The sequence below is a fragment of the Coffea arabica genome, chromosome 4e (assembly GCF_036785885.1).
Source record: "Coffea arabica cultivar ET-39 chromosome 4e, Coffea Arabica ET-39 HiFi, whole genome shotgun sequence".
NCBI lineage: Eukaryota > Viridiplantae > Streptophyta > Magnoliopsida > Gentianales > Rubiaceae > Coffea > Coffea arabica.
Window position 1 is genome coordinate 20,120,600 of NC_092317.1, and position 18,909 is coordinate 20,139,508.

At 38.6% G+C, this 18,909-nt stretch overlaps 2 long non-coding RNA genes across 2 annotated transcripts; both read left to right on the top strand.

The window, feature by feature from the left end:
• The first annotated feature begins 823 nt into the window (after positions 1-823).
• Positions 824-6,824, top strand: LOC140006081 (uncharacterized). The gene is made up of 2 exons (XR_011813684.1): positions 824-1,363; positions 1,994-6,824. It is a non-coding gene; the product is annotated as an uncharacterized lncRNA (long non-coding RNA).
• A 4,242-nt stretch (positions 6,825-11,066) lies between these two features.
• LOC140006082 (uncharacterized) lies at positions 11,067-17,067 on the top strand. Its single transcript, XR_011813685.1, has 2 exons — positions 11,067-11,606; positions 12,237-17,067. It is a non-coding gene; the product is annotated as an uncharacterized lncRNA (long non-coding RNA).
• The last annotated feature ends 1,842 nt before the right edge of the window (positions 17,068-18,909 follow it).

Below are 18,909 nucleotides of genomic sequence, written 5' to 3' on the forward strand. Positions count from 1 at the left end.
TTTCACTGAACGATTTCTGAACAAAATTTGTTCCCAAGTATACGTAGAAGGTGAAGAAATAGAAATCTCGCTCTAAGAGTTGGAGATTAGATTGTAATTTGACCGGAAATAAAGCCGTTTCGCTAACTTTGCCGACGAAAATTTTTTGCAGAAATTTTTCTCCTCCTCTTTCTCTCAATTTCTCCCCTTTCTCCCTGTTTTTTCTCCCTATCTTCCTTGTTCCGCCGCCACTCCCTTTCTTGGCTGCCTTTCATTCTTTTATAGCTATAAAATCCCCCCACAACCTAAAATTAAAGGAGGAGATTGGAGCTGCATTTTTCTTCCAATTTTCTGAGCCATCCGATGGCCTCTGTTTTGGAGAAATCTTGATAGAAATCAAAAGGGGTGAGCTGGCAAATGGTTGAGGAGAAGAAAAAAACAAAAAACGAGTGGATTTGGAGGCCAAAAATGGCCTCTGCCAAATTTTTGCTGTAATCCCCGTTCATGGCTTCGTACCAGGTACGAAATGTAGACACCAAATTTGTATTTTTAATTTAATTTCTATCATTTATTTTTTATTTATTTAATTGAGTTAGATTCTTCATTTTCATTTTTGTAAGATGTTAAAAGTAGCTTTAATTCTCTTAAAATTTGGTTTGAAAATTGTTAATTTATTTTTAATTGATTTTTGAAGAAAAATGAAAATGAAAAAGGAAGAAAATGTGTGGATAGGTGGAAGTGTGCATGTTGGACAAGTGTATAAAATAATCATTAGACAAGTGTCTAAGGAATTATAGGACAATTGTATAGAGGGGTAGGTGTCTTGGACACTTGTTGAGCTTAGGGAATTTTTGAAACAAAAAGGAAAAGAAAAACAGGGGAGAGGAGCTATCGGGCATGGAGGCAAGAAAAACAGAAAAAAACAAGGAAAAAACAGAGTGAAAGGGGAAAGGGGGCTCTCGGCAGGCAAAAAAAAGGAGAGAAACAGGCTTCAGGGGAAAAGGCAGAAAAAGAAAAGAACAGAGGGGGGGAAGCTACGGCTGAAACTAAGGAAAAACAGAGCAATGGAAAAGAAAGCAGAAAGCTACGGCTAAAAACGAAAAACACAGAGGGCTTAGCCTGGAGAAAGAGGGCAAGGCAATAGGGAGCAGCGGACGGATTGAAGAATGAAAAAAGAACAAAAAAGAAGGAAACAAAGGGGGGGGCCGCGGCAAGAAAACACAGAACCAGAGAGTGGCGGCGGAATTTCTGGGCGAAAGCAAAAGGGCGGCGGACGGAGCAAAAAGGGAAAGAACTGAGAACTGGGCTAAGTGGCGAGGAGCCGCCACCCCACCTCGTCGGAGTCCACCGCCATCGGCAAATTTTCGCCAAGAAAATATATGCGGTAAGAGATCCTTTTTCTTTGAAATTCATTTCCCTGTTCAAGTTCATTTCTTGAATTCCTTTGTGGATTGTCCACAATTTTGACCGAGCATGCTTTATGGATTGGTTGGGATATTCTGTTTTGTTTTCTGACAAATTTCTGGGTTAGTTATGCCTCAATTTGAGCAAAAATCTGATAGGATTTTAATGCCTATTTGTTGTTTGCTAAAATGCCTAAACCAAAATCTTGAACCAAAGTGAAGAGATTTTCAGCGTTTATATGTATACATACGGAGGAGACTCTAGCCAGTGGGTGTTTGTTAGTTGGGTCGATGAACATTTTATCATGTTGATTTTCATTCCTCCAAATGCATGGGGCGGAAATTCGTTTGTTTTTATGTTGCTCATTTGCTGTCTTCTATAGTCTCCCGATAGTTTGGATTCTCGCCCTCACTTCCCTCTCCCTATGAGCAAATTACCATTGAGTTTTATAAAGCTAAAACCTGGTCAAAAGTAGGAGGAAGCTTCCGTGCTTGTTGCAGCAATTTGCCAGAATTTACATGATCTGTTTTTCTGAATTTTCTTATTTAAACAAGGTTAAAAGAATGAAAAGAATTTTGGTGCTCGTTTTTTCACTTTGGTTCAAGTTCAGATGGTTCAGTCATGAGTTGCGTTTGAACAAAAGATTTGGCATTCAGAAACCCAGGAACCGCGGATTGCATTCGAAGGTTGCATGAAATTCTTCATAAAATTACAGTTTAACCCCCAGGTTTCCCCTTGATCCACTATGGCCCAAACAATTGACAAATCCATCAAATTGGCCCCTTTAACTTCTTTAATTGTTTCCATTGGGTCCTTATTTTGTTGTGATTGAACCTCTCAAGTTTCCCTCTTATTCTGACATAGCCCAAAGAATCGAAAAGTTGAATTCATTTCACTCTTTTAGATTGTAATCATCTTTTAATGTTTAAATAGTCCTTTGGATACATTAATTCTTAATGTTAGATTATAATTGTGGGTTAATAATTTTGTGGATTTGTTTATCTTGTTGAGTTTAGTGAAATAAGTGTTTTGGATTAAGGGGTTATTTTGTTTGGGCTCAAGGAAGTGGATTTGGTTTATTTTGTTGGGTTTCTGACTTGGGTTTAGGAAGATAGAGCCCAACACCTTTGGTTGGGTTTTAGAATTGGGTTTGTGATTAATTTAATTGGATCGTTCTTGGGATCAGAATATTAGACTAGCCCATTTGTTTTGCTTGGATTTCTGTTGGGCTAGGGAGGTTTTGGCCCAAATAAATAAATAAGATGGCCCATTTCCATTTGTTTTGGACTTCCGTGGGCTGGTAAGGGTTTTTGGCCCAAGAAATGAACAGAATAGCCCAGTAGCTTGATCCATTAAGAAATCAGAGAATGAATTTGCAAATCAGTCCTCGGACTTTTCCTTAACTGTACTGTGGCCCTGGATGTCTTCAATTTCTTTCAATTCGGTCCTTACTTTAATTGCAAATGAGTCCCTGAACTTTATTTTTCTTTAATTTTGACCCCAAGACTTTATTAATTTTTGCAATCAAGTCCTTTCTTCTTTTGACTTCTTAAATGTGGTTTGTTGACATGATTTAATTGATTCAAATTCATGTTTATGTTTTATCCTTTGTGATTATTTGTCAAATAAATTGGTACCTTGACCTTTTTATTGTTTTGAAGCTAATATCTCATTTACTCGATTTCCATTGCAAGGGAGGTAACTTCTATATTCTTGAGTTTATTTTTCCTACGTGCTTCTACGTGTTATGTGAATATGCATGTCTACTTTGCTTTCTTTGCCTTTCTTTAATTCCTTTCATTTTCTTCATTTACTTTTGCTTTTTATTTAAGTTATTCATTATGGGGTATGTGTACACCTCTTGGCTTGTAATAGTTAGGGATTTAATTATTTTATTCTTTTCCCCCTTTTAGATTGTAGTAGGGTTTCCCTAATGTAATAGATAGGGCTTGGAGGAGCATTCAATGGAGACCTGTCGAAGTCATGTGCCTAGCTAGCAAATGTAATAGTTAGGGTTTTAATTAGCTTATGTGGCTTGCATGCTTAGTTGCTATGTGTTAATTGCTTTATTAGGCTCTTGCATCTAGTCGAGCATGCTAAATGCTATGTGCTATGTGTTTACGAGTATTTTGGCATGTCTACCTGCTTTCATAGCCATGAATGAATGGAATGGATGAATGTACGTTTCCGCTAGTCCAACGCTAGTCGGAATTCATAGAATGGGCTAGTCCAACGCTAGACCCTTAGGGATTTCCCCTCATTTAGCATGTCATTTTGCTTGTTCACCACATATCATGCATTTTTCTTAGTTTTATCACTTGGCATGCTCCTTGAACCCCCTTTCCCTTCATTTTAGGATTTTTGCATATCATGATAGTTGTAGGGTCCATTTGCTTGAGGGTCCCCTTCCGATAAGGGAAACGAGCGAGTGTGGCTACTCGATAGCCTTAGCACGCTAGTTTTGCCTTCTAATCAAAGGGAAAATCAAGTCACGATTTAGGTCTCCCCGTCCCAATATGCATGAATTCCCTAGGCTCATGCATTCTCAATCCACTCTATCATTACACTTTCACTTTTGTCTCATTTGCACACATGCACCTTTTATCACCCTCACTTGCACACGAACACTTTTTTGTCTCCACTTGCACACGAACCCTTTTTATCTTCACTCGCACACGAGTACTTTCATCTACATTTGCACGCCTTCACTCTTATCTTATTACTTTTATCATTTTTCTCATTTCATACAAACTCACACTTTCACATGGCATGCATTCCACTCATTTTTCACGTCATTTAGGTTTAGGTGTGACCTCTCCAAGAGGATCATTATTGGGCTTCACAATTAATGTGATTGGCACCACTCAACCTTTGAAGAGAAATTTCCCCCAATTCCCCTAGGTCTAGGTTTTTGCATTCATGTAGACATATCCAATATGCGATACATACCATGGGTAGAAAAATTAGGAAAAATTGGTTTAAGTCACGCAACTAGCCTTGGCTAGGTCGAAGGGGTGCCTTGGATTTTTATCCTTGCCTTCCCCTTTGTCAAACGTGACCCCCGAACCTTTTTCTTTGGCTTACGTGGACTAGGAGTCGTTTTAAAAAGGGTTTTACTACTTTGTCTTTAAAAAAAACATTTTTTTTGGGTGACTTGGTACACCCCGAATCTATACCAAGTGGCGACTCCGTTTTCATATTTAAAAAACCCTTTTTAAATTTCATTTGGCCAAACCGTCGCTTTCCAAAGTCCCATGGCCTTTTACTTTTCATGTTGCACACGTTCACACCACACTTCACACACATAACAATTCAATCAAAAAGTGGGGCGCGACAGTTGGCGACTCCACTGGGGACTTCCTAAGTGGGTCCAAGCATTTGACTTAGCCATTCGTTTCCTTTTTCTACCCTTTTTATGCATTGCATTTGGATATTAGGGTTGCATTTTCTATTTTAGGGCCTTTTGCCTCGCGCGCATATCTAACTATTCCCTCACTCACGTATGTGTGATTGGTTGATTGGATGTTGTTTACTTGATTATCTCGCGCTTGCATTGCATTTGGGAGGGGTGTGTCACCTCTAGAGCCTTGCGTGGTTCTCAACCCCTTCCCTCAAAATAGGGGAACACTTCATACGTGCACGTTTACTTGCTTTTATCCCATTTTATTTTATTTTTCGTGGGCGCCATCCCACACCGCCTTGTAGGACTAGAACCGATTGCCTTGGGTAGGCGGCTGGTGTGCTCTGCGCCCATAGCGCTACCTAAGGGATCACTCGAGCCACCGACCGAAGGCCCTGGGAGTGATGACCCTTCGCCTTTAGGTCTGAAGGCTTGGGAGCCGAAGCTTTATCGAGTTTAGGCATTAGTGAACCCCAGCCTCATGCATCCATAGTAGAATGACCTAGGGTAGAGTCGGCCTCACCCTATTTTAAGCACATTAGGCACGAGGGAAGGGGTTCCACCCCTTTTACTTGCTTTATTGTATTTCTTCTTCTTAAATGCTCCCAATGTGTTATGTGTACTATCAACTGCACTAACCATTTCTTTTGTTTTCTTGGCTTGCATTCATGTGCCTTAGCAATAAGAGGCCTCTTGGGCACTCTTTTAGTGACTCACCCACTAGATAGCTCACATGTCTAAATTTCAGTCTTTGCACTTACTTTTCAGTGAATACATTTCATGTTTAGACCTTTTCCCCCCGATGCATTATTTGTATCCTTTAGGCCATATTTGTCACATATTTACATCGCTTTAATAAACTGGCATCATGCATAAACCCTAGAAAAGGGAATGCCATTTAGGCGATCCCGTGCTAGAAATAAGCCACCTTGTGTCTCGGATACTTAATCCAAATGAGACTTGCACGTTTACCTTTCTCGTATCATCCGAAGGGGTAGTGCACAAGGTAAGGTAAAGATCCGATCATTTTCATGAAGCAATTTTTGGAATATGAGCATCTAATAATCACTTTTTGGCCATTTTCTCAAAATTGGTAAAATTCCCTTGCGTAAAAGGACATTAATTCGAAGAAAATTCACAAATGATTCCTCATTGTTGAGACGATAAATATAGAGGCCAAATTTTGATTTTAGAGGCTCATAGACCAAGGCATTGTAATGATTTCTTGAAACCACCCAGTGGGCGAATAATTCAATCGATTTTTGAACAAATCATCCATCTTATCCAATCCACTTTTTTCCAATTCATTCAATTTTAGTTCAATCTAATCATTTTTGAATAAATTCATTTCATTCAATTCATTTGACCAATTTACCCTTTTAGGGTCTTTTGACCAATTTACCCTTTTTAGGGTCATTCGGCCGATTTTTGAATAAATCAAATTCAATTTCATTCATTTGGCCAATTTACCCATTTTTAGGGCAACCGAGCCGTTTTTTGACCTATTTCCCTTTTAGGGTAATCCGGTCGATTTTCAATAAATTGTCAATTTCATTTGACCAATTAGGATTTCAATGTCGAATTCCAAATTGGGAAATCTAGTCAATTTTGAAGAAAACCGTCCATTGCATCCAATCACTTGATCAATTAGGGTTTTTGACCCGTAATTCACTGAGAAATTTTATCAACGAATTCCAATCTCTTCGATAGGAGTTCGTCAAGGTCAAACCCATGCGTTTTGCAAATCAAAGGTGATCAATCTATTCGGACGTTGTCCTCATTTTGACAAATCTCTCGTCACCCCAATTGACCAAATTCTTTCAAAATTATTTTTCACTCCATGAGCTGATTGGATCCATCAGGTATTGTATAGTGCCTGCTCTGGAGGATTGCATTTTCATGCTAGGCCTACCCTTGGCATAAAAGGGTTCTCCCATAGGACATGCATACCGATTTTGCAGTTTTGCCTACTAACTCGGGGTATTTTTCTTTTGTTTCCCCCCTCCCCTGCATTCATAAAAATATTTCAATAAGACGAAAATGTTCTTCTATATCTGATGATAATTTTAATCTAATAAAGTTTGAAGATTACAAGTGTTATTTGATTCTTGGGCGAATCCTACGATGAAAACCCTCTGAGAGATGTTGTAATTGTTTTCCAAAGGGAAATTTTGTATATTTGAAAAGGAGACAAAAAGTGTATATGTGGAGCTCTTTACAAGTTTCTCTCTTCTCACTTGTATCGTAATTGAATGAGAAAATTTGTTTCAAACTTTTTCAGCAATAAACTTTTTGGACAATCATTGTTTTGTGTATATTTATGTACATTTCATTCTTTATTCTTATTCATTGGAGATTGCATGATGAATTTTAAGAAATAAGACTAAATTGGGATTTTTTTTTCAACCTCCGACCTGAAAATTCACAATAAGAGTGTTCAGAATTAAAAGAGGTCATTCAGAAGGCCCAATGAGATATCTTTTTTCCTTCACTGAACCCCAAAATAAAATCAGTCACATTGATTGATAAATCGCAAATTGGGGCCATCTTTGCTTGAAAATATCCATTGTGTTTAATCGATTCAATCACATCTAAGTGAAAGCAAAAATGTGCATTATTCTTGTTTGTTTTGAAAATTTGGAATGATACTTTGAGCATTTGTTTCACTACCTATACAGATTTTTATCACTTGCTCTCCCATTTGAGCCTATGAAAGAATAATTTCGTTTCAAATAAAGGCCTTAATGATCTCTACCCTATATTGGAAAATTTTCAAATAGGGGAATGGATTTTCAATAACCGTTTCGTTACTTTGGTTGTCATGAGGTGTAAGAATGATGCTTTGGCCGTCGTTTCTACAACCTAAACACTGATCACCCCTTGCATCCCCATTTTGAGCTAAAATTGGTGGTTCTTTTCTAATGCACTCATGGTCGTACCCCACATTGGGGAGGGAGATTGGAGAATTTTCAAAAAAAAAACAAAAAAAGAAAAAAGGGAAAAGGGAAAAAGCAAAAATGCTAGAATAAGGAGGGAACTGCAAATTGGGGAAATTTGATTCCACTTGGGTTCCAAGTTTGAAAAAAGAAAAGGAAGGGTTTTGTCCATGTGAATCGTCTATGTTTCACAAATATGGATGAGCAAGGGTTTTCCTCAGTCAATTAATTCAGATACATGCAAAAAATTTCGCATTAACGAAAGTTTCCTTTCAGAGTTATTGTAAGGAACGGAATACAAGTCAGGCCGTCTTCTTTTCCAATCAAGCATTCTATCCCTAGTTATCCCTTTTGAGCCTTCAGAATAAAATACTTCGTTTGGCAACCCCTGAGAATCGCAAACCCCACACTGGGGCAAGCTGAGTTGAAAAAGGAATATTTCAAGAAGTGAAAAGTGAAAAGCCACAAAATCAAAAACAAAAGAAGAAAAGAGAACCTCAGTTCAAAATAAACTTGGGCAAATTTTGTGAAAGTTCAAAAGAATGGCCAAAAGCCGAAAAATCAAAAAAAAGAAAGAAAATGAAAGAGAAAAAGCCTCAATTGAGCAAAAATTGGGGCAAATTCTGATTTAACCCTAAAGTAGGGTTGGCACAACGATGCGATCTCAGATCCTTCAAACCTGTTTCGAAATCCGTTTTCAAGCCTTAACTTTTCTAAGCACCCCACCTGACCCCGTTACAAAAGCCGAAAGTCCTGACTTCTGTTCTTTGCAATGGCCCTGTCAAGAAAATTTCTGATGCCGGAAAATTTTAGCTGTATTTCTGAATTGCTTGAGTATGAGTTTGACGCTACTCACCATGTGAAAACCCATCAGCTCGAGGGAAAGGGAAAAGAGGCAAAAAGCGAAGAAAGAAAAGTAAATGCAAGAAAATGCAGAAAAATCGACGCTGAAGTCTCTGGTGAGTGATGAGAAAAATGCAAACAAAGGCTGAAGTCTTTTGATTTCAAAATAGGGGCAATTTTGGAAAAATGCGATCTATGGTGCAATATCCTTGAAAGTCTTAAACTATCGTTTTCAAGCCAAATTACAAGCTAACAAAGTCCATCGTTGACTTATTCTTTCATGACAATCCAAAGTGAGGATCATGCTCATAAGAAATTCATCAAATCATTTGTGATCATAGGGGCATAACCCGTTTCCACATGTTTAGCTATCACTTCTGTCCATACGTTACAAGCCTAGAAAGCTTGTATGTTGACTAAGTTTTCTTGAAAATAAGGGTAACAAACTCTTTGCTTTCACTAAGATGTGACATTGAATGGATTACATACAACTGGGGCACAAAAATGAGACAAATTCTTATCTCCCATTTCCTTAGCCATTTCAAAAATAAAGTCACTTGATTGATTCTGAAAAGATGAGCCAACCAAAAGTGGTGACCCGTTACCCTAACACCAATGCTAAAAAGTGAGGAAGAAATCTTCTTGAATTTGGTGTTACTTCGAGGAATTCATCATGAAATTTCTGCATGAGTTCAAACTTGACGCTTAAAGTTTCTTCACATTGTTGTATATGTGCATTCTTTTCTAAATGGGCAAAAGTGCGGTTTTTCTTTGTTCAAATAAATGGGAAATCATCTAAACCAATTTTTGCAATCAAATGGGCCCAAACTGGGGCAAAATTTTTATTTGCAAAATTTTGCAAAATAAGCCCACACAGGGGCAAATATTTTTGTAAGTCCAATTGAGGATTTCGTCCAAGAATCAAAATAATGCATTTTTTTCAAATCAGTCACGCTCATTTGAGTGCACGTAAGCCCTGTGCAGGTATTCACAGTTGAAGTCGACGAAAAGCATCTGGCGATGTGGAAGGCCGATGCCGAAGAAAGAGGAGAAAGAAGGGAGAAGGGCCCTACACTGGGGCAAATTATTTGTGAAAAAGATTCTCTCGAAAAATCAGAAAAATTCAAAAATCAAAAAATCAAGTTCAAAATTTTGTTTCTTGGAAAATCAAATTTAATCTTTTGTATTTTGACGAATCAAATTCAATTTCTTCACCAATTGGATGGCAGGATTGGGTCTTATCCCACTGACCATTCTAAAAATCACGTTGGGCCTGGATTTCGTGCCGCCAACAGTTCAAATGTCAAGTTGGGCCTGAGTTTCGTGCCGCCAACAGTTCAAATGTCAAGTTGGGCCTGAGTTTCGTGCCGCCAACAGTTCAAATGTCACGTTGGGCCTGAGTTTCGTGCCGCCAACAGTTCAAATGTCAAGTTGGGCCTGAGTTTCGTGCCGCCAACAGTTCAAATGTCACGTTGGGCCTGAGTTTCGTGCCGCCAACAGTTCAAATGTCACGTTGGGCCTGGACTAGGTGCCGCCAACATCACAAATGTCACGTTGGGCTTGGTTTTCGTGCCACCAACTTCACATCACCACGTTGGGCTTGGATTTAGTGCCACCAACATCACAAAAATCGAGTTGGGCCTGGATTTCGTGCCGCCAACATTCCAAACATCAAGTTGGGCCTGGATTTCGTGCCGCCAACATTCCAAATATCAAGTTGGGCCTGGATTTCGTGCCGCCAACATTCCAAATATCGAGTTGGGCCTGGTTTTTGTGCCGCCGACATTTCAAACATCAAGTTGGGCCTGGATTTCGTGCCGCCAACATTCCAAAAATTCTGTTGGGCCTGGATTTCGTGCCGCCAACTTCACAACATCCCGTTCTGTTCGGGTCTATCCCAATTTTAAATTTCTGTTCGGGTCTATCCCGTGGGTCTATCCCAATTTTAAATATTCTGTTCGAGTCTATCCCGTGGATCTATCCCAATTTTAAATTTCTGTTCGGGTCAGTCCCGATTTTAAATTTTCTGTTTGGGTCAATCCCATGTTAAATTTTGTCAAAGGGGTCAGTCCCCATTTCTAAAGCGTCCATCGTTCGAGACGCTCACTGCCGAATAACACAGGTAAGTATTTGGTGTCTATTTCTTTGTCTCAAGTTTTTCCAAAACTCAGACAAAGAGGGGCAAACTGTAGACACCAAATTTGTATTTTTAATTTAATTTCTATCATTTATTTTTTATTTATTTAATTGAGTTAGATTCTTCATTTTCATTTTTGTAAGATGTTAAAAGTAGCTTTAATTCTCTTAAAATTTGGTTTGAAAATTGTTAATTTATTTTTAATTGATTTTTGAAGAAAAATGAAAATGAAAAAGGAAGAAAATGTGTGGATAGGTGGAAGTGTGCATGTTGGACAAGTGTATAAAATAATCATTAGACAAGTGTCTAAGGAATTATAGGACAATTGTATAGAGGGGTAGGTGTCTTGGACACTTGTTGAGCTTAGGGAATTTTTGAAACAAAAAGGAAAAGAAAAACAGGGGAGAGGAGCTATCGGGCATGGAGGCAAGAAAAACAGAAAAAAACAAGGAAAAAACAGAGTGAAAGGGGAAAGGGGGCTCTCGGCAGGCAAAAAAAAGGAGAGAAACAGGCTTCAGGGGAAAAGGCAGAAAAAGAAAAGAACAGAGGGGGGGAAGCTACGGCTGAAACTAAGGAAAAACAGAGCAATGGAAAAGAAAGCAGAAAGCTACGGCTAAAAACGAAAAACACAGAGGGCTTAGCCTGGAGAAAGAGGGCAAGGCAATAGGGAGCAGCGGACGGATTGAAGAATGAAAAAAGAACAAAAAAGAAGGAAACAAAGGGGGGGGCCGCGGCAAGAAAACACAGAACCAGAGAGTGGCGGCGGAATTTCTGGGCGAAAGCAAAAGGGCGGCGGACGGAGCAAAAAGGGAAAGAACTGAGAACTGGGCTAAGTGGCGAGGAGCCGCCACCCCACCTCGTCGGAGTCCACCGCCATCGGCAAATTTTCGCCAAGAAAATATATGCGGTAAGAGATCCTTTTTCTTTGAAATTCATTTCCCTGTTCAAGTTCATTTCTTGAATTCCTTTGTGGATTGTCCACAATTTTGACCGAGCATGCTTTATGGATTGGTTGGGATATTCTGTTTTGTTTTCTGACAAATTTCTGGGTTAGTTATGCCTCAATTTGAGCAAAAATCTGATAGGATTTTAATGCCTATTTGTTGTTTGCTAAAATGCCTAAACCAAAATCTTGAACCAAAGTGAAGAGATTTTCAGCGTTTATATGTATACATACGGAGGAGACTCTAGCCAGTGGGTGTTTGTTAGTTGGGTCGATGAACATTTTATCATGTTGATTTTCATTCCTCCAAATGCATGGGGCGGAAATTCGTTTGTTTTTATGTTGCTCATTTGCTGTCTTCTATAGTCTCCCGATAGTTTGGATTCTCGCCCTCACTTCCCTCTCCCTATGAGCAAATTACCATTGAGTTTTATAAAGCTAAAACCTGGTCAAAAGTAGGAGGAAGCTTCCGTGCTTGTTGCAGCAATTTGCCAGAATTTACATGATCTGTTTTTCTGAATTTTCTTATTTAAACAAGGTTAAAAGAATGAAAAGAATTTTGGTGCTCGTTTTTTCACTTTGGTTCAAGTTCAGATGGTTCAGTCATGAGTTGCGTTTGAACAAAAGATTTGGCATTCAGAAACCCAGGAACCGCGGATTGCATTCGAAGGTTGCATGAAATTCTTCATAAAATTACAGTTTAACCCCCAGGTTTCCCCTTGATCCACTATGGCCCAAACAATTGACAAATCCATCAAATTGGCCCCTTTAACTTCTTTAATTGTTTCCATTGGGTCCTTATTTTGTTGTGATTGAACCTCTCAAGTTTCCCTCTTATTCTGACATAGCCCAAAGAATCGAAAAGTTGAATTCATTTCACTCTTTTAGATTGTAATCATCTTTTAATGTTTAAATAGTCCTTTGGATACATTAATTCTTAATGTTAGATTATAATTGTGGGTTAATAATTTTGTGGATTTGTTTATCTTGTTGAGTTTAGTGAAATAAGTGTTTTGGATTAAGGGGTTATTTTGTTTGGGCTCAAGGAAGTGGATTTGGTTTATTTTGTTGGGTTTCTGACTTGGGTTTAGGAAGATAGAGCCCAACACCTTTGGTTGGGTTTTAGAATTGGGTTTGTGATTAATTTAATTGGATCGTTCTTGGGATCAGAATATTAGACTAGCCCATTTGTTTTGCTTGGATTTCTGTTGGGCTAGGGAGGTTTTGGCCCAAATAAATAAATAAGATGGCCCATTTCCATTTGTTTTGGACTTCCGTGGGCTGGTAAGGGTTTTTGGCCCAAGAAATGAACAGAATAGCCCAGTAGCTTGATCCATTAAGAAATCAGAGAATGAATTTGCAAATCAGTCCTCGGACTTTTCCTTAACTGTACTGTGGCCCTGGATGTCTTCAATTTCTTTCAATTCGGTCCTTACTTTAATTGCAAATGAGTCCCTGAACTTTATTTTTCTTTAATTTTGACCCCAAGACTTTATTAATTTTTGCAATCAAGTCCTTTCTTCTTTTGACTTCTTAAATGTGGTTTGTTGACATGATTTAATTGATTCAAATTCATGTTTATGTTTTATCCTTTGTGATTATTTGTCAAATAAATTGGTACCTTGACCTTTTTATTGTTTTGAAGCTAATATCTCATTTACTCGATTTCCATTGCAAGGGAGGTAACTTCTATATTCTTGAGTTTATTTTTCCTACGTGCTTCTACGTGTTATGTGAATATGCATGTCTACTTTGCTTTCTTTGCCTTTCTTTAATTCCTTTCATTTTCTTCATTTACTTTTGCTTTTTATTTAAGTTATTCATTATGGGGTATGTGTACACCTCTTGGCTTGTAATAGTTAGGGATTTAATTATTTTATTCTTTTCCCCCTTTTAGATTGTAGTAGGGTTTCCCTAATGTAATAGATAGGGCTTGGAGGAGCATTCAATGGAGACCTGTCGAAGTCATGTGCCTAGCTAGCAAATGTAATAGTTAGGGTTTTAATTAGCTTATGTGGCTTGCATGCTTAGTTGCTATGTGTTAATTGCTTTATTAGGCTCTTGCATCTAGTCGAGCATGCTAAATGCTATGTGCTATGTGTTTACGAGTATTTTGGCATGTCTACCTGCTTTCATAGCCATGAATGAATGGAATGGATGAATGTACGTTTCCGCTAGTCCAACGCTAGTCGGAATTCATAGAATGGGCTAGTCCAACGCTAGACCCTTAGGGATTTCCCCTCATTTAGCATGTCATTTTGCTTGTTCACCACATATCATGCATTTTTCTTAGTTTTATCACTTGGCATGCTCCTTGAACCCCCTTTCCCTTCATTTTAGGATTTTTGCATATCATGATAGTTGTAGGGTCCATTTGCTTGAGGGTCCCCTTCCGATAAGGGAAACGAGCGAGTGTGGCTACTCGATAGCCTTAGCACGCTAGTTTTGCCTTCTAATCAAAGGGAAAATCAAGTCACGATTTAGGTCTCCCCGTCCCAATATGCATGAATTCCCTAGGCTCATGCATTCTCAATCCACTCTATCATTACACTTTCACTTTTGTCTCATTTGCACACATGCACCTTTTATCACCCTCACTTGCACACGAACACTTTTTTGTCTCCACTTGCACACGAACCCTTTTTATCTTCACTCGCACACGAGTACTTTCATCTACATTTGCACGCCTTCACTCTTATCTTATTACTTTTATCATTTTTCTCATTTCATACAAACTCACACTTTCACATGGCATGCATTCCACTCATTTTTCACGTCATTTAGGTTTAGGTGTGACCTCTCCAAGAGGATCATTATTGGGCTTCACAATTAATGTGATTGGCACCACTCAACCTTTGAAGAGAAATTTCCCCCAATTCCCCTAGGTCTAGGTTTTTGCATTCATGTAGACATATCCAATATGCGATACATACCATGGGTAGAAAAATTAGGAAAAATTGGTTTAAGTCACGCAACTAGCCTTGGCTAGGTCGAAGGGGTGCCTTGGATTTTTATCCTTGCCTTCCCCTTTGTCAAACGTGACCCCCGAACCTTTTTCTTTGGCTTACGTGGACTAGGAGTCGTTTTAAAAAGGGTTTTACTACTTTGTCTTTAAAAAAAACATTTTTTTTGGGTGACTTGGTACACCCCGAATCTATACCAAGTGGCGACTCCGTTTTCATATTTAAAAAACCCTTTTTAAATTTCATTTGGCCAAACCGTCGCTTTCCAAAGTCCCATGGCCTTTTACTTTTCATGTTGCACACGTTCACACCACACTTCACACACATAACAATTCAATCAAAAAGTGGGGCGCGACAGTTGGCGACTCCACTGGGGACTTCCTAAGTGGGTCCAAGCATTTGACTTAGCCATTCGTTTCCTTTTTCTACCCTTTTTATGCATTGCATTTGGATATTAGGGTTGCATTTTCTATTTTAGGGCCTTTTGCCTCGCGCGCATATCTAACTATTCCCTCACTCACGTATGTGTGATTGGTTGATTGGATGTTGTTTACTTGATTATCTCGCGCTTGCATTGCATTTGGGAGGGGTGTGTCACCTCTAGAGCCTTGCGTGGTTCTCAACCCCTTCCCTCAAAATAGGGGAACACTTCATACGTGCACGTTTACTTGCTTTTATCCCATTTTATTTTATTTTTCGTGGGCGCCATCCCACACCGCCTTGTAGGACTAGAACCGATTGCCTTGGGTAGGCGGCTGGTGTGCTCTGCGCCCATAGCGCTACCTAAGGGATCACTCGAGCCACCGACCGAAGGCCCTGGGAGTGATGACCCTTCGCCTTTAGGTCTGAAGGCTTGGGAGCCGAAGCTTTATCGAGTTTAGGCATTAGTGAACCCCAGCCTCATGCATCCATAGTAGAATGACCTAGGGTAGAGTCGGCCTCACCCTATTTTAAGCACATTAGGCACGAGGGAAGGGGTTCCACCCCTTTTACTTGCTTTATTGTATTTCTTCTTCTTAAATGCTCCCAATGTGTTATGTGTACTATCAACTGCACTAACCATTTCTTTTGTTTTCTTGGCTTGCATTCATGTGCCTTAGCAATAAGAGGCCTCTTGGGCACTCTTTTAGTGACTCACCCACTAGATAGCTCACATGTCTAAATTTCAGTCTTTGCACTTACTTTTCAGTGAATACATTTCATGTTTAGACCTTTTCCCCCCGATGCATTATTTGTATCCTTTAGGCCATATTTGTCACATATTTACATCGCTTTAATAAACTGGCATCATGCATAAACCCTAGAAAAGGGAATGCCATTTAGGCGATCCCGTGCTAGAAATAAGCCACCTTGTGTCTCGGATACTTAATCCAAATGAGACTTGCACGTTTACCTTTCTCGTATCATCCGAAGGGGTAGTGCACAAGGTAAGGTAAAGATCCGATCATTTTCATGAAGCAATTTTTGGAATATGAGCATCTAATAATCACTTTTTGGCCATTTTCTCAAAATTGGTAAAATTCCCTTGCGTAAAAGGACATTAATTCGAAGAAAATTCACAAATGATTCCTCATTGTTGAGACGATAAATATAGAGGCCAAATTTTGATTTTAGAGGCTCATAGACCAAGGCATTGTAATGATTTCTTGAAACCACCCAGTGGGCGAATAATTCAATCGATTTTTGAACAAATCATCCATCTTATCCAATCCACTTTTTTCCAATTCATTCAATTTTAGTTCAATCTAATCATTTTTGAATAAATTCATTTCATTCAATTCATTTGACCAATTTACCCTTTTAGGGTCTTTTGACCAATTTACCCTTTTTAGGGTCATTCGGCCGATTTTTGAATAAATCAAATTCAATTTCATTCATTTGGCCAATTTACCCATTTTTAGGGCAACCGAGCCGTTTTTTGACCTATTTCCCTTTTAGGGTAATCCGGTCGATTTTCAATAAATTGTCAATTTCATTTGACCAATTAGGATTTCAATGTCGAATTCCAAATTGGGAAATCTAGTCAATTTTGAAGAAAACCGTCCATTGCATCCAATCACTTGATCAATTAGGGTTTTTGACCCGTAATTCACTGAGAAATTTTATCAACGAATTCCAATCTCTTCGATAGGAGTTCGTCAAGGTCAAACCCATGCGTTTTGCAAATCAAAGGTGATCAATCTATTCGGACGTTGTCCTCATTTTGACAAATCTCTCGTCACCCCAATTGACCAAATTCTTTCAAAATTATTTTTCACTCCATGAGCTGATTGGATCCATCAGGTATTGTATAGTGCCTGCTCTGGAGGATTGCATTTTCATGCTAGGCCTACCCTTGGCATAAAAGGGTTCTCCCATAGGACATGCATACCGATTTTGCAGTTTTGCCTACTAACTCGGGGTATTTTTCTTTTGTTTCCCCCCTCCCCTGCATTCATAAAAATATTTCAATAAGACGAAAATGTTCTTCTATATCTGATGATAATTTTAATCTAATAAAGTTTGAAGATTACAAGTGTTATTTGATTCTTGGGCGAATCCTACGATGAAAACCCTCTGAGAGATGTTGTAATTGTTTTCCAAAGGGAAATTTTGTATATTTGAAAAGGAGACAAAAAGTGTATATGTGGAGCTCTTTACAAGTTTCTCTCTTCTCACTTGTATCGTAATTGAATGAGAAAATTTGTTTCAAACTTTTTCAGCAATAAACTTTTTGGACAATCATTGTTTTGTGTATATTTATGTACATTTCATTCTTTATTCTTATTCATTGGAGATTGCATGATGAATTTTAAGAAATAAGACTAAATTGGGATTTTTTTTTCAACCTCCGACCTGAAAATTCACAATAAGAGTGTTCAGAATTAAAAGAGGTCATTCAGAAGGCCCAATGAGATATCTTTTTTCCTTCACTGAACCCCAAAATAAAATCAGTCACATTGATTGATAAATCGCAAATTGGGGCCATCTTTGCTTGAAAATATCCATTGTGTTTAATCGATTCAATCACATCTAAGTGAAAGCAAAAATGTGCATTATTCTTGTTTGTTTTGAAAATTTGGAATGATACTTTGAGCATTTGTTTCACTACCTATACAGATTTTTATCACTTGCTCTCCCATTTGAGCCTATGAAAGAATAATTTCGTTTCAAATAAAGGCCTTAATGATCTCTACCCTATATTGGAAAATTTTCAAATAGGGGAATGGATTTTCAATAACCGTTTCGTTACTTTGGTTGTCATGAGGTGTAAGAATGATGCTTTGGCCGTCGTTTCTACAACCTAAACACTGATCACCCCTTGCATCCCCATTTTGAGCTAAAATTGGTGGTTCTTTTCTAATGCACTCATGGTCGTACCCCACATTGGGGAGGGAGATTGGAGAATTTTCAAAAAAAAAACAAAAAAAGAAAAAAGGGAAAAGGGAAAAAGCAAAAATGCTAGAATAAGGAGGGAACTGCAAATTGGGGAAATTTGATTCCACTTGGGTTCCAAGTTTGAAAAAAGAAAAGGAAGGGTTTTGTCCATGTGAATCGTCTATGTTTCACAAATATGGATGAGCAAGGGTTTTCCTCAGTCAATTAATTCAGATACATGCAAAAAATTTCGCATTAACGAAAGTTTCCTTTCAGAGTTATTGTAAGGAACGGAATACAAGTCAGGCCGTCTTCTTTTCCAATCAAGCATTCTATCCCTAGTTATCCCTTTTGAGCCTTCAGAATAAAATACTTCGTTTGGCAACCCCTGAGAATCGCAAACCCCACACTGGGGCAAGCTGAGTTGAAAAAGGAATATTTCAAGAAGTGAAAAGTGAAAAGCCACAAAATCAAAAACAAAAGAAGAAAAGAGAACCTCAGTTCAAAATAAACTGGGGCAAATTTTGTGAAAGTTCAAAAGAATGGCCAAAAGCCGAAAAATCAAAAAAAAGAAAGAAAATGAAAGAGAAAAAGCCTCAATTGAGCAAAAATTGGGGCAAATTCTGATTTAACCCTAAAGTAGGGTTGGCACAACGATGCGATCTCAGATCCTTCAAACCTGTTTCGAAATCCGTTTTCAAGCCTTAACTTTTCTAAGCACCCCACCTGACCCCGTTACAAAAGCCGAAAGTCCTGACTTCTGTTCTTTGCAATGGCCCTGTCAAGAAAATTTCTGATGCCGGAAAATTTTAGCTGTATTTCTGAATTGCTTGAGTATGAGTTTGACGCTACTCACCATGTGAAAACCCATCAGCTCGAGGGAAAGGGAAAAGAGGCAAAAAGCGAAGAAAGAAAAGTAAATGCAAGAAAATGCAGAAAAATCGACG